This window comes from Ursus americanus, chromosome 22 (assembly GCF_024610735.1).
Source record: "Ursus americanus isolate L20-20 chromosome 22, mUrsAme1.1.p, whole genome shotgun sequence".
NCBI classification, from domain to species: Eukaryota; Metazoa; Chordata; class Mammalia; order Carnivora; family Ursidae; genus Ursus; species Ursus americanus.
In genome coordinates, this window is record NC_142148.1 from 51,329,238 (window position 1) to 51,345,604 (window position 16,367).

General features: G+C 43.3%; 1 protein-coding gene across 13 annotated transcripts in view; it reads right to left on the reverse strand.

The window, feature by feature from the left end:
• The window catches only part of LOC148108139 (uncharacterized), a 485,477-nt gene that overhangs the window by 468,682 nt on the left and 428 nt on the right, over positions 1 to 16,367 (reverse strand). For 2 of the 13 annotated variants that reach the window (XR_015721137.1, XR_015721136.1), the window contains exon 1: positions 427 to 2,594. The gene's annotated coding sequence lies outside the window, so the exon portion shown is untranslated. Of the gene's footprint in view, positions 1 to 426; positions 16,093 to 16,367 lie in introns of those variants that run through there. The other 11 variants (XR_015721126.1, XR_015721124.1, XR_015721127.1 and 8 more) reach the window with 10 other exon arrangements.

Genomic DNA, 16,367 nt, shown 5'->3' on the forward strand with positions numbered 1-16,367 from the left:
GGAAAATATACAATGATGAAAATATAAGTTGCTTAAAGCATTTAAACTATGGTTATTCAGTCTATCATTCATGAGCAGGAGCTTTGTGGAAAGTATTCGAACCCATCATGTGTTACTGAGCCAGTAGTACCAATGGCAACCTCATGAAATAGCCTGACTTGTCCTACCACACTGCAGTTCAATGGTTTGTGCAAGGCTCTGCTGTGACTTTTCAACCACAGAGCCAAGACTGAAATCTATTTGAAAAAGACCCCCCCCTTTACTCATCACTATTACCAAACACTCAATTGCTTCGGAAATTAGCTTTTGCTCCTACATGTTAACATTTCTTCATGAGCTCAGCCTAAATTGACAAGGCACAGCAGCGCTCATATGAGGGACTTCGGGCAGTGACGGCATTTCAGTGGCTGCAAGCATCTTACTCACAAGCAACGTCCGACGCGGCCACACGGCTCCCCCGCCGCCACAAGTTAGAGCAGCGCCTGCTGACTCACTCGGAGGAGCGTGCAACTCCTGACCTCAGGGTGGAGTTCACGCCCCACGCTGGGCATAGAGGCTAATTAAAAATGAAAAAAATTAAAAGTTAAAGAGAGAAGTGGATTTGTGTCCCCACACAAACGTGTAGCAGATGTGTTTTGAGCTCAAACTACAGTTCCAGCGGCATTTCTCAAACCTCAATGCAAGTACAATGAAAATTCACGTATCTCAAACCCACTTCACCGAGCAACTGAGGCACTTCCATCAGACCATCAATCGGAGAGAGGAATCTGTGCTGTAATGACGTGCGGAAAGGCAAACATCAAAAAGAATCTAGTGGAATTCTATCGATGTCTGCCAAACGATGAATACACTAAACTGAAATGATATGCTTCCGAACTGGTATCAGTGTGCAAGAGCACCTACGAGTATGCGGACACTGTCAGAGATGACATCTGTAACCTTCCGTGCAGATCAGCCCCGAGACTGAACATTTGTCATTGGTTGTGATGATACGGAACACTACCTGTGAGCTCCAATTACAAAACATGTTATCCAACCCTCCCCCGAAAAAAAATTCCATTCTTATTAGACCTGTATTAAAATATATATACATACTCAACTATTATTTGAAATTCTGTCAATAAAAATTTTATAGATATTAGTGTTCTCTCCTGTTATGTAAGTACTTACATAATATCCTTCATTTTGCCTCTTAGTCTGCAAAACCTAAAATATCTACCATCTGCCCCTTCACAAAGAAGCCTGCCGATCCGTTTCAGTCATCTTCCCCAGATCTTCTGACCACAGGTACAGCTAAGGCACATACCACATATCTTTAACTTCTCAGCTGTTTTTTTCTTTTTAACTTAAGTCTGTCATTTTACCTTTATTCCTTATAAATTTTACCTTGTTGATTTTAGCACTTCATTACAACCTGTCGAAGTATTTTCAAATCCTGATTCTAAAAATGAACGGTCTCCCAGCATTAACTCCTGTTCTTTACTCAAATTCTTGATGAAAACATTACGACAGGTGTCAAGTATGACACACTTCTGGAGACATCTTCACTTGGGTGCAGAAATTCTGGTATTTTAGTTTTGTGGCAAATTACACTACATGTGGTTGCAATGTATCTTCTACCTACGAGCAGTAATTTCTTTTCTTTTTTTTTGGAAGATTTTATTTATTTATGTGACAGAGAGAACACAGCAGGCGAGTGGGAGAGGAAGAAGCAGGCTCCCAGCGGAGGAGCCCGATGTGGGACTCGATCCCGGAACGCCGGGATCACACCCTGAGCCGGAGGCAGACGCTTAAGGACTGCGCTACCCAGGCGCCCCAAAAGCAGTAATTTCTTGAACTCCCTAGTAATGACAGGAATAACAATTTACTTTCTAGGCTGTATGCAGGAAAGGATTAAGCTTGCCCCAGGGAAGATTTGGCCATTGCCCAGCTCCTGGGAAGTCACCTCTGAGCCTTTGGAATCCCCTGCCTGATAAGGCGGTCTTTGTTTAGCTGGGGGCCTTTGGCCACACCAGACAGTCCATGCTAACAATTTGATTTCTGGTGGAGCCTTGCGCCACACACGACACCAGTTTGATCTCCAGAGGGACTGGAGACTAAACTCAGCCATGTAGGCAGTGCCTATGGGACAACCCCCAATACATATCCTGGACACCAAGGCTCAGGTGAGCTTCCCTGGTTGGCAGCATCGGTGCTGGGAGAAGTCAGCACACCTGCACTGCGAGAGGACAACTAGAAGCTCATGCTTGGTCTTCCCTGGACTTCGCCCGGTGTGCCTTTCCTTCACTGACTTCTGTCCGCATCCTTGCCCTGTAATAAACCATAACCATGAGGATAATGGCTTCTCGCAGTTCTCTAAGTCCTTCTAGTGAACCACGGAACCTGCAGGTAGTCTTGGGGGCCTCCCAAACTCTAGGTCCTGATGATTTACAACGTCCTTACAGCAACACTACAGCAGTGTTCTTTCAGCACGAGGAGATGCTAGTTTAAAATGCAGGTGACAGGGGCGCCTGGGTGGCACAGCGGTTAAGCGTCTGGCTTCTGCTCAGGGCGTGATCCCAGCATTATGGGATCAGGGCCCACATCAGGCTCCTCTGCTGGGAGTCTGCTACTTCCTCTCCCACTCCCCCTGCTTGTGTTTCCTCTCTCGCTGGCTGTCTCTGTCTCTGTCGAATAAATAAATAAAATCTTTAAAAAACAAATAAACTAAAATAAAATAAAAAATAAATAAAATGCAGGTGACAGGCGTCCACATCAGCAATGATCATCCAACATCTCTGTGGGATAACACCAGGCATTTGCATTAAAAAAAAATTTTTTTTTGAGAAAGAAAAAGCCAGATCACGAGGCGGTGGGGCAGGAAAGGAGACTCCACACTGAGCACAGAGCCTGACACAGGGCTGGATCTTATGACCCTGAGATCATGACCTAAGCCCAAAACAAGAGTAGGACGCTTAACTGACTAAGGCACCAGGCCCCCCTGCCTGCATCTCTCATATACTCTCCTTGGTGATTCTTACATACACTACTTTCAGGACCACTGACGTACCCAAAAGCTTCCTGAGGCAGTGACCGTCTTTTTTTTTTTTTTTAATTTACTTACTTACTTACTCACTTATATAATCTCTACACACAACGTGGGGCTCAAACTCACAACCCCAAGATTAAGAACCACATGCTCCACCCACTGGGCCAGCTAGGCACCCCAGGACTGTCTTCTTTTTAATGAATCCCCATCAGGACAAGATGCTCAAGAGTCAAGAGTGACTCAGGACAATGCTCTAAATCTGGTAGAGAAGTGAGAACAACTGGCATTATTAGTCTTCTAAAACTTAGACTATATACACGTGTGAGATTTGTTTTGTCATTCCTCAAATATCCAAGACAATGTAGAAATAAATGACTGAATGCAAACCACAAGTTACTTGGATACAGTGTGAACAACGGATTCAATGGTGTCCATTTCTCACCCATTTTTCAATTACATCCATTTTTTTCAATCTCCTGACAGTTAATAGGAAACCTGAGTTTTAGAAGCTGTCTTCATACCCTTCTCATCTACTAAAAAGATCACCCATGAGCTAAAGGTCAAGACAGCTGAGAGAATCTTGAGAGTTCTCCTCTGTCAGTATCAAGGAGCCATTTACCCAAGGAGCCTTACCCTGTTATTTCTTCCTCTCTACAGTGGGAGCCCCGGACCAGCTGATCCCTAAATTTAGATCAACCTCTAAAACCCTAGACTACCTAAAACAATAAAAATAAAGGAGGCAAACACCCAGTGGAAAAGTTTAGAATTTCCAATGAAATAGTTGAAAGGGCAGACTCAAAGACGAAAATCAAACATCAACTCTTCACCAACCAAATCATCAACCGTCACCCGACAAAAATTAATTCATATGTAGACAACTTGCATTTAAACTAAGTTACTCCTGCTACCTCTTTTATCAAGTCAATTCCTTAGGACACAACTAATGTATTTTTCCCAAAGCAGAAAGCAAAGCTTTTTTTTGCCATGACACAGCCAAGGAGACGCCAAACTTTTTACCTACACTGGAATCACAATTATCCCCAGCCTGAAATCTTAAGGGTGATATTTTAAACAGCCTAGGGGTTTTCACTTCTAACGTCTACACCATCACTGAATTCCATCATTTCTTAGATCTTTGCCATTCATGACACTTGGCCCTTAATGGAGGTCACAGTCCTGTCAACAGGAAAAGGGAAACTTTCTCAGACATAAACCCATTTCCAAACGCTCCCCTCTAAGCCTCAACTGCTATAGGGCAGCCATATATCACCAAAAACAGCAAATCTCTGCACGGACTGCTATAATCTAGAGTCTGTAATTCCTAAATTACATATAACGCTAATGTCAAACACGAACCAATCCAGTTTAGACTCCAGGACACCACATTCATCTGCCTGGTGCGAACATAAACCACCAGCTGCCCAGTTCCTCCTGCATCTGTTCACGGAAGAGCTAACTGTAACAGGACGAGTTAGGTACTGTCTTACAACTATTAACTATCAACGCACTTCTGAGCGGACAGAAAAACTACACTCCTTTTTGGAACTAACACAGCCAACTAAAAGTGACACTGGTCCATCTCTCAGAGCCATGGGACTGTTAAGATATTCCTAATAGTTTATAAACTTTAGCTTCATCTCATGTACAACAGCATGTTGAAACATCCATGCCAACGAGAGTCCCAAACTCTCCTGGCTGGCCTTCTATGTACAAAAACCGGGCCTTGTTTTGTCTCTCGGAGGCCAGGGGAGACATCTGCACTGCTGGCTGGTAGACCTCGGTTGGTACAGTTGGGCTCAGGTGACAGCTTCATGTGCCTGTGTTTTATGTAGCGGTCTGGGATGTATGACACTTACAGTAACAGTCCTGTGATTTGGATGCTTAGCTTTCCCTTACAGCCTCACACCCGGGCAGAGTGTCAGACATCCACAGTCCAATAACAAGGAGTGCCCCCGCCTTGGGCTGGGCTCACTTTTGATAATGGGATGAAAGCCCAAGCATCCTACCCCAGGAAAACAGCTCATGTGCATACACACAATTCTGCGTACCGCTTCTGGGGTTCATGGACCTAGGAGACAGCATTTCCTCCTTAAGCAACAAACAGTCTGATCAGTAAGCACTTAAAAACAAAAAGATCTTCATGGACTTTTCACCAAGGGAGAAATCTGGGAGCCATCCTGGAATTGCTCTGGACACCCCCTCTCTCAGCCCTGGCTCTTCATTTCCCAGGTCAGAGCCTGGAGACTGGCTGAGAAACAGGCTTCAAATCACCCTCTCTCCAGTTCCTCAGTCACGCCCTTAATTAAGGCCTTCTTCACTTGTGTGTACAACGTAATTGTAGAATTAAAAGGACACAGGCTGTTAGATTGGACCATCTGAACTTTGCCCATCACTTTACTAGCTGGGCGACAGACACTGGGCAGCCATTCCCTTAATGACAAAGGCTTGGCTCCTCTCCCTTCTGAAGCGCATGACTGCAACACCTCCTTGACCGACCCTTGTACTAGTTAACCACCCGCTTGTCATAGGAATCTGCTCCCATCAGAATCAACCACACGCTGCTCTGATCTTGTCAATAGTATCAACCCTACCTCCTTCTCGACCCAACCCTTTCTGTACTCCTAAACACTAGTAAAAACATCCAGTCTCACAGACCCCAGCCTCTCCCGCCTCTGCACCTTTAGAGCGGGCATGTCCTCCACGAGGCCCTGCCTGCTTCCCACCTTCCACTCTCTTTCTACAGATCCCTGCAGACAGCCAGACCTGCAGAGGTCACGGCATCTGGTCCACAGCCAGTTTCTGTATGGTTCTGGGCTAATCAAGGTTTTTACCCTTTTAAAGGTTGTTTAAAAAAAAAAAAAGGCAGCTATGTGACAGGCCCTATGTGGCCTACAAAGCCTGAAATGTTTACTATCTGACCTTTAACAGAGAAAGTTTGCTGACCTCTGAGCGTGACCGTGACGGGGACATGCCCTCCAGGTCCTCAGAGCACTCTGCTCTGGCACTATCACTGTAGACATCACACTGCACGCTGACTGCCTCACTCCCCTCCTGTCTGTGCCCCCGGGGGCTGACACTACACCAGGCACAAGACAGGTATTTAATACTGTTGACGCCTCAACAACTGGGTCCACGTATACACAGATTTTTTTTGATACATGCCGCATAGTAAATGTAGTTTCTCATAATTTTCTCAACATCCTCTTTTCTCTAACTTACCTTTTTATAATACAGTATATGATACACATACAAAATATGTGCTAACTGCCGATTCTCAACTATGGGGAAGGGTCCGGCGGCCCGCAATGTTCAGGGGTCAACTGTCCTGGCACTTTACATGTGTACACCATCCCACATAGTAACTGCACGCAGAGCTTCAAAGATCACAGATACTAGAGTTTATATAGACAGTATCAGAAGTCACGTGACTAAAGGCAACGCACCAGGATTTGTACCTCAACCTCCTGTTTCCTAGTTAAGATGCTCTTTCTACTAAAAAGACCTGCGTCTCTACACAAACTATGATACCTAGACATCTTTGATTACTAATACCTGAGACTTTAGCTAAGGATAAAATTTAATTTTTGACTCGCTATTTAATTTTGATAATTTTTAAATTACTGCTACTTTTTGTAAATTAAAGAAAAAAGAAAGAAACAGACACCCTAAGGAAGCACTAGGCAGGTATTTGTAAATTAAATATCAGTACTTAGTGGTTTTCTACTCAGTGCACCACAGCCTCCCATGATCCCACCTATACCGGTCTGAGAACCCACACCACCTTAGAGACAGGCTCCATGATACGCCTGTCAAAGAGGCTCAATCCTCTGTCTAGCTGTTCCTGCTCTAGGCGGACTTTGGAAAAAGTCAAGAGTCCGGCCAGCACTGTGTAAGAGAACGCTCCATGACGATGAAAATGTCCCATCTCTGCACTGTCCGAGGTGGTAGCCACTAGCCACACCTGCATACTGAGCACCCAAACTGGGGCTAGTGTGACTGTCAAACAGAACTTTTCATTTTATTTAATTTTAATTTAAAGAGCCACACACAGCTAGCAACGACTACAGGAGACACAGATCCAAGTCTAGACTCCAAACACTGCAGTGAAATAAAACACAATTTTCCCTGTATCCTTAACTACAGGCTATGTTATCTGGCCCAATCATTCCCCTGAAAAAGACTAAAAAAGATGGACAGAATACTTTAAAATCTTAAAATCAACCAGAAACTGACAAGACAATAAAGAAAGAACAGGCCAAAATTAAAGTGAAATCAGGAACCCAAAGAGATGAACAAGCACAGAAACCACCTCTGCCCTGCAGTCATTTGCCAATTCTGAAAATTTTCAACTTTCATTTTTACAACCATGCAGGGAAAGAGGAGTAAGAATCAAAAGCTGGGTCCCTTAGGGTGTTTAACCAAAAACACTCCCTCCAGAAGCAGGGCCCTAAAGGCTACAGAGCTCAAGATAAAAGAAACCAGAGGTGAGTCACCTCTCCAGTAAAATCACAGCACTGGGCGGTCCAAAGTACCTCAAGCCTTAAACCTGCTTTAAACTGGTTGAAGCAAAAAAGAAAAAAAAAAAAAAAAGCTCTCAGAAGGAGCTATATCTTCATTCTATGCCTCAATAGACTCCTACAAATAATCAGAACTAAGTTAAGAATCCTACAAATAATATCCTACACCATAAATAAAAATGAATCACAGACCTAAATGTAAACCTGAAACTTTTCTAGAGGGGGATGGAGGGAAATAAAGGAGAAAACCTTTGTGACCTAGGATTAGGCAACAACTTCTTAACTACGACACTGAAAAAGCACAGTCCAGGGGTACCTGGGAGACTCAGTCAGTTAAGTGTCTGCCTTGGGCTCAGGTCATGATCTCAGGGTGCTGGGATTGAGTCCCAAAGACAGCAGGCTCCCTGCTCAGCGGGGAGTCCGCTGCTCCCTCTCCCTCGGCCCCTCCCCCATCCCGCTCTCTCTCCCTACCTCGAATAAATAAATAAAATCTTTAAAAGAGAGAGAGAGAATGCAAAAACAAACCATAGCATGAGAGAAAAGCACAGCACACATCTGACAAAGACTTGTATCCAGAATATATAAAGAACCCACCAATAAGAAAAAAAATTTAATAGGCAAAAGATTTGAACACCAAAAGATACACAGGTGGCAAAACCACAAAGAAAAACCATTACACACCTATCGGAATGGCTGAAAAGCTAAAAGACTAACCATACCAAATGCTGCCCCAACGATCCAGCGTGACTGGAACTCTCACACAAGGCTGGGAGGAATGTGAAATGGTTCAGCCATTCCAGGACAGAGTTTGACACTTTCTCAAAAAGCCAACATAGGCCTACCACAGGATCCAGCCATTACAGTGCTAGACCCAACCATTTCCAGGAAAAACAAAAGCCGATGGTCACATGAAGACTTGAGCAAAATTATTCAAAGGCTTTATTTGTAATAACTCAAAACAAGAAACGACTCTCCACACACTGATCACATTCGACGTCATCCCAAGCAACAGCAGGAAGAAATTCCTTGCAAGTCAGCAAGGGATTCTAAAACAGATACAGATCTGCAAAGGGTCAAGGATGGCCAAGGTATGCTTAAAAAGGAACCAAGTGGGAAGAGTTCCACAATAAGACCTGTTATAAAACTAAAATAATTGAAGCAACTTAAACTGGGCAGTACCAGTGGAATTCAAGAAAGTCCAAAACAGATGCACATACACACGGACCTTTCATTTCCAAGAAAAGGGGCACTGCAGAGCGCTGGGGGAAAGATGCTCTTTTCAATGAACGGTGTTCGGACAACTAGCCTGTCCACAGGTTAATGAAGCTGGATTCCTTCTTCAGATTATGCACCAAAACCAATTCTGAGAGAATTACAAAGTTAAAGGTTAAAAGCAAAAGTATAAAAGCATTTAGAGAATAAATGAGGAACTAGTTCATGACCTCAGGGCAGGGAAAGACACAAAAAGCTTACAAAGGAAAAGACTGACAAATGGCACTAATTAAACTTAAGAACTTCTATTCATAAAAAAAAAAAAAACACACAAAAACCACTGAGTCAGTGAAACTGCATATGACAAAGTGGGAAGAGACAGCAGCAAAATACATAACCAACAAAGAATGTGTGTTCTGAATATATATAGTCTACAAATCAATTTAAAAATAACCTAATAGAAAAATATGGGCACTTCGAAAAACAGTGCATCCGAATGGCCAGTAAATGTATAAAAAGATGTGCAACCTCACTGTAACCAGGAAAAGGCTATTTAAAACCACAAGGCAGCAACACAGCAGAAACCACCAGAAGGGGCGGGGCGGGGCGACTGACACAAGACCAGAGCAGGGCTGAAGCAGTCATTAGAGAGAAGACTGGGGGGCGGCTGGAGCCTCCCAGCACAGCGGGGAGCAACAGGAGACTCCCTCACTGAGAGGTGCTCCAGGCCAGGCGCTCTGATGTACATTTAGTGGGCTCACAGTCTATAACTGACTATAAACTAGAACTTTAACTTCACTTGACCAATGTAAGGAGAAAGAAACTGTTGCAGATCACTTTTTCCCACCAGCTCATTCCTTTTATTTTCTCCATCACAGGGCTGCACCACTGACTCAGTCTGATGGGGGCCGGAAGAGGACGTGGAAACATCCTTTGTACTTCGCGTCCACATTATGGTAACCTAAGTCCACCCGTCTGTCCCTAATTCTCTTCTCTACCTTAGTAACAACTTCATGTACTTCAAGGTCACAAGGCCCCCTCAGCAGAAGCACAGACTCTTCTTCAATCATTAAACCAATGACTGAGGGCCAACCCACTATAGGAGGAGGAGGAAGCTGTGAAGGACCCACAGATCCGTACAGGATAATACAGAGTCCCTGTCCCTGAGCTCACAATATTCTATTTGCCTTCAGGTGCGTCCAACTCTGCATAAGACATAGTAGAAAGTAAGCATATCACCAATTCCATCTTTGAACACTAACTTTTATCTAGCTCTGATCTTAGGGAAAAAATAAAGGACAAAGGCAAAACAATACATATTAAATTTAGATATGACTTTAATGCTAGGCATAGAATCAATTCACACAATACTGTTTTAGTAGTCACCCCAAGACTTGGAAATCATCCTGACTCTAATATAAGCAAGCCAATCTTTCAACACCGAAACAAAACCACCAGGGAACACGTGCCTTGAGCACCCACATATACACACTTTCCTGCTATCTGCCAAAAACCACAAGTCCAGGGGCCATACAAATTGCTATTTCAATGCAAAATCATTTATTTAAAATCCAAACCAAGATTCAAAAGAATTTAATGACCTCAGCATAAAACATTCAAAATCCCTAAACAAAATTAGTTGTGAGGTCTTCCCAAGACTCTAGAAAACCTGAAAAACATACTGAAAAAGAGTCCTGAAGTGAAGGCAATCTCACTAGCAAATCTAAGTGGTCAGAAGCCAAACACATGCCTCTGCCATTTACGACTGATTTTTTGCCTGCTACGACTTGCATTTCTCTTAAAACACTCTCAAGTAGTAGTTGACAGACACTAGCATGCAACAAAAGCTCCTGGACAGCATGTTCAAACAGACTGCGGGCCCCACCCCCCGAGTCTGATTCAGGAGGTCAGAGGTGGGGCACGAGCACAGGCATTTCTAACCCGGCCAAGTGATGGTGATGCAGTTGTACTTTGAGAACCACTGCAAACAACCAGTTTACTGGTTTACTGTGGTGTGCGCACGCACGTGTTTCCCTTCGCAATAAGCAAGACCAAGGGGAACTTGCTGAGGAAGAACAAACTCTTTTTTTTACCCAAATACTGACTTTTCTTGCCTGAGTGAAGGTAAGTGACCTGTTGCTCAAAACGTTTACTCTGAACAACAACGTAAAAGACTCTCTAAGCAGATCATCGGAAGGCCGGTGTGTCATGGAACTGGCATTACAGTGTTAGGAAGATGGATTTTTTTTTAAGATTTTATTTATTTATTTGACAGAGAGAGACAGCCAGCGAGAGAGGTAACACAAGCAGGGGAAGTGGGAGAGGAAGAAGCAGGCTGCCAGCGGAGCAGGGAGCCCGATGTGGGGCTCGATCCCAGGACCTTGGGATCATGCCCTGAGCCGAAGGCAGATGCTTCACAACTGAGCCACCCAGGCGCCCCTGGGAAGATGCATTTTTAAAAATGGTTTCAGGGCATAATGTAAAACCCTTGTAAAGTACATGATGAATCCAACTGATTAGTAAAAGATACATTAGAGCTTCTAGACCAGTCATCAAGGATCTTTTATAAATCCCAACTTCCTAGGTCTTCAGAATATAGAATGAGTCCTAACGAACACATGACCAATTCCTACAAAATTAATTTCTAGAAAAAAACATTTGAAAACCATAAAGGGACAGAGAAATGCCTTTTTCCCGCAGCTCAAGTTTCATGATATTTGTAATCTAAAATAAAGCAGACAAAGATAGAAACAGATAATCCAAGTTCTCCCTGGTATCAAGTCCTACCTGGTTTGTAAGTAAGGTTCTTTACCAAGGCAAACAAAAAACAGTGGACTGCTGACTGACGCAGGAACAGTTCTCCAACAACGAATGAGTCTGGGTTCTTTCATTCAATAAATATTGTGTCAGACACTGGGGATGCCATAGTGTGTAAAACAAAGTTTCTGCCCTCGTGTTGCTTAAATTCTATAAAAAGACACACAATGCACTACAAATATGGAATGTATAAAACCACTTCAGCTCTTTCTTCAGTCCATCAAAGACAAACACATGGTGCTTTGGTCCCAAGTACACCCAACAAGCACCTACCATTCACAGCACAATCCAAAGCACCAGATGGCAGGACTTTCAAGATAGAAAATGGAGGCAGAAAGGAGATCCTAGGCACAGACAGCCCATAGATACAACTTTTTAGGTTCTTCTGAGCCTTGGTTTTGGTCCACTGGCCCTAAATAAAGGAGGACAGAGTACGTCGAGTCTTAAAAGCACTATGGAAAATTCTAAATCGGTGAGAATGAGCACCTTCACTTCAGAAACATTTATAGAGCAGCAATGTGTTAGAGATTATAAATTCTAGGATTTACTACAAGGGGATGAAAACTGCATGAGAAATTTACAATTTACTTTTCCCTCACATTACACCTTGCTTCCCACAAAACTATAATCATAAACACTGACACCCCCCCCCAAAAAAAGTCACCAATGAAAACACTCTGTAACAATGTAGAGGTTACTAAAGCACAACCTTGAACAAATAAGAAGCGTCAATCACTGCACTATGCATTATATATTTGTATTTAACTGATTTTAAATTAACTTAAAATAATTAAACAATTTTGGTATGTTCATTAAAATGTTTACCTACACCATGTTGGCCAGATCACAGCTTCATGATATGAAAGCGTCAGATTCAAACAGAAAATATAATTATTTCAACTCTCCCAGACACGGTACTTACACCTGCATGCTACTCACTCCCCCTTCGGAAGGCTGGGTTCAGATCTGTGAGACTACTGCTGCTCTAGTCCTGTCTGGTCCTAGAAGCTGCACAGAGAGTTCAGCAGGCCCAGCCAACAAGGACCTACCCCTTGTGGGCCAAGAGGCCCACGGCAAGCTCCTCAAACTCCAAACTTCCAGTGTCTCCTCTGCAAAAATGAGGATAGCAATAGCACAATCAATGCTTCTCAGGAGGAATAAAGGAGAAAAAGCATGAAAGCAATCACCTCAGGTCTGGCACGTGTCATCTCCCAGATTTAATTCATCGGTAAAAAGGTAGTGACACCTACCAACAACACACAATACCCCACACGTAGCAGTAACATTACATCTCCTCCCCTATCAGTGGATAACATTCACATGTATGACTTTGGTCATTTTTCTTGTTCTGAAAAATGAGTTTACAGTAAATGCCAATGTATATCAATAAGATCTAGGCAGAATTTGTTTCGTTCAATACAAAGCTTGCAAGGAAAGACCTTCATGTCCTGACAAATAAGTAAACTCTGTGACGATGCTACTTGTTCCCTTCTCGGAGGCTTTCAACTGCTAAAAAGTGGCAATAGTGCCACCCAGCCAAAAACATCTATTTCATACTTTCCTCTAAAAACCACTTCATTAGTGTTTATGCAAATCAGACCATAATTAACGGCATTTGCTAAAAATCTCACCTATCCTGAAACTTGAATTACATATGCCTATCTGAATTTTATTTCCATGATAGAGCCTAGCAAAAAAAAACAATACAACTGTTAAGACAGGAAGAGAGGGGGTTCTTCTGGTACTTTATAATCAGAAACACATTTATGTAGTTCTGAATGGTAAGATTTGGCACCATTCCTAGAAATTAATGCCACAAAGTGGTAGACAGCAATTTCATTTCTCCTACACTAGGTTGCCTTTTGGTAGTCATGAAATGGAAGAGAGAAAAAAAAAAAACCTTGCACAAATATTAGCAGAGAGAAAAAGCCATCAACGGTTTAAATAATCCACTACGAAACATGGTTTTCAGAAGAGACATAAAAAAACAACTACTTAAGGCAGCTGGCTGAGGCACTGAAACACAGGTACACCCAAACAGGAGCTGGAACCGCGCTCATCCTCTTCCACCGAGGATCCTTCTAAGGACAGAGATGCGACTTCAGATTTGAATGCTTACTGCACTCACAAACTTCCTGGAATTTACTACTATTCACTCAAATAAGGTCATTTACTTTGCCCAAGTTTTTAGAATTTGCATTTTAAATAATTTCTATAGGCATCAGTAAAAATTCCCAAAGACCCCCACAGCAATATTTTGCTAATTATTTAAGGGATTTTAGTAAGGACATACAGTAACGAAATAAGTTCTTAAGCTCGAGCTTTAAGACAAAATAAACTACTACAGAAACTAAACTTTACTGGTTTACAAGCCAAAAAAAACCCCTCATTTCACAAACGATAGAATTTTTAATTATATTGAAATTTAAAACAAGATTTTAGCCGAAAACTGTCTAAACTGAAAATGTTTACTTTCAAAAGTTAAAGACTTACATATTAAGACTTTGACTCTCATCTTTCCTGTGTTACCCTTGAGACAAGTATTTTCTCAAAATTAAGACACTTAAAAATACAGGAAAAAAGGTTTCCATAAAATCTTTAGAGATAGAGAAGTAGCAACTCAAAACTAACATCCAAAAAAGAAGAGTCATGTTCAAAATGACTCTTTACTACACGATAGAACATATACAGTACACAGAAGACACTATAATTTTTCCTGCGGGAACTAATCAGCATTTTTTTAAGGGGATAGCTTTAACAATACAATTGTTATTTAGACAATTTCTCAAACTTCCCAGCGAGAAAAGTTATGTGACTTGCTGAAGAACCCAATTTTAAGAATTGGGATGTCAAGTTCTCTAATTTCCAACAATGGGCATGGAGTGCTAGAGAAACGATGTTAGTGAGAAATGTTCTAATGATCTGCACTGTGGCTCCTAACTTCTGGTTTCATCGGACACTTCCACCCCATCGCACTCATGGAGCTTCACTCCTAATCACGACTCACCTTCAGCGGACCGCCGGCCTGAAAAGAGGCTGAAGTCCTCTCTCCTGTAGGGCTCTGCCCCAGGACTCTTGGCCCCAAACCTTAAACACTAAGTTCTGGATTCAATGTCTTTATTTATCCAAGGACTTGCTTCTTGATGCATCATAACCTCTGAACAATGCGTAGGTCCTTTTATTCAGTGTATATACTCAAGTCTTAGGTTGATTGTGGGACCCTTTAAAAGACAGCAATGGGTTTTAAACAATCTTTCCCCAGTTTTCATTATTAAATCAGAGTATATGATAATCACCGGAAAGATATTACTTAAAGAATGTGTAACATGGGATCTTGCTGCTTCGACAACATTTAGCACACAAATGTATTCAAGACACGAGTGGTAGGCTCATTCAGTGTTTCACCTCCAAGGACAGCCACAAAGAGAAAACAATGTACTCATAAAGACACCGGAACGCAAACTTTCTTCAGAAGTTTCATGTGTTTAAATATTGCAGGATGTTAAAAATTATCTCCAAAGCACAATGGCATGAAAAAATCACCTACATTGGATCTCAACAAAAATAAGGTGAATGCTAATTTGCAATGTATCTTTCCATCACTTCATCCACCTTTCAGGTTTTCAAGAGATGAGACAACTGACCAGAGTTCACACATTTCCAAGAGAAGACTGCTTCCATTATGAGTTTTACAAATAAAATATTAAGAGTGAGGCTCTGGTATTTCATTTCAAATAGTAATGGCCTATTTTTCCAACCACGAAAATGTTGACATTCTACCTAAGAATCCCAGCGTTGGTCGTCTTATGTACAGATCCCCAAATCCTTACACCGCCTTCAGCTTGAATGTATTTCAACCAGTTCCCATAATTACTACATTACTATTATCTTAGTCTCACTGCCAAAAACCCAGCTGCAGGCTAACCATGCAAGAATGAGACACTGTTGAAATGACTAAAAAAATTTTTTTACCCTTACTGCATTAAGCTAAATCCTGCAATTAAATAAAACCAAGTAACACACACACACACACACACACACACAAACACACACCCCTCCTCCTCCTCCTGAGAAAAGAAAGGAAAGGAGAGAGAAAGAAACAAGTCCTTCTTCCACCTAAGCCAGAAGCAGAGTTAGGGGCTGGGTTGGGAAGAGGTAAACTTGGAGGCACAATGAATCAACGAGGTCTCCAGGGCTTTCGCCCCAAAAACCACAGGGCCACAGCAAGTTGAGCGCCAGCTGCGGGGAAAGAGCTGGCCCGGATCCGGGTTCGAGGCTCGCCCTTCCCTGCCGCAGGGCCAGTGAGTCCCCATATCGGGTCAGGGCTCTTCTCCCCCCTCCAGTCCCCAAGGATTTCCCTCTTCCTCCTCCTTTCTCTCTCCCCCCTTTTGTCTTTGAGGCAATTGGCCAGCTCCCAAGGAGGCCGGCTGGCCTCCCCAAGCCCCCGGCCTCCCTGTGCGCTCCGGCCTCGAGCCCCTCCGTCTCTCCGAGACCCCCGAATCCACCAACTTCCCCATCTTTCACGAACCCCCCCAGGCCTTCTCATGTCCCCCAAACCTCCCCGTTTACCCGAGCCCCCGGCCTCCCCTCGTCCCCTGGCCTGCCGGAGCACGCCGACCTCCCCACAAGTCCGTCCTCCACCCATAGCCGTTCTCCCAGAACACGCCCCCTCGTCCCCCTTCCCTGGCCTCTCCTGTCCCCCCGGCGGCCTCCCCACATCCCCGTCCTCCCGGAAACCCCCAGTCCGTCCCACATCTCCCGACCCGCCCGCGCCCCGATCCTCCCCAGAGTGC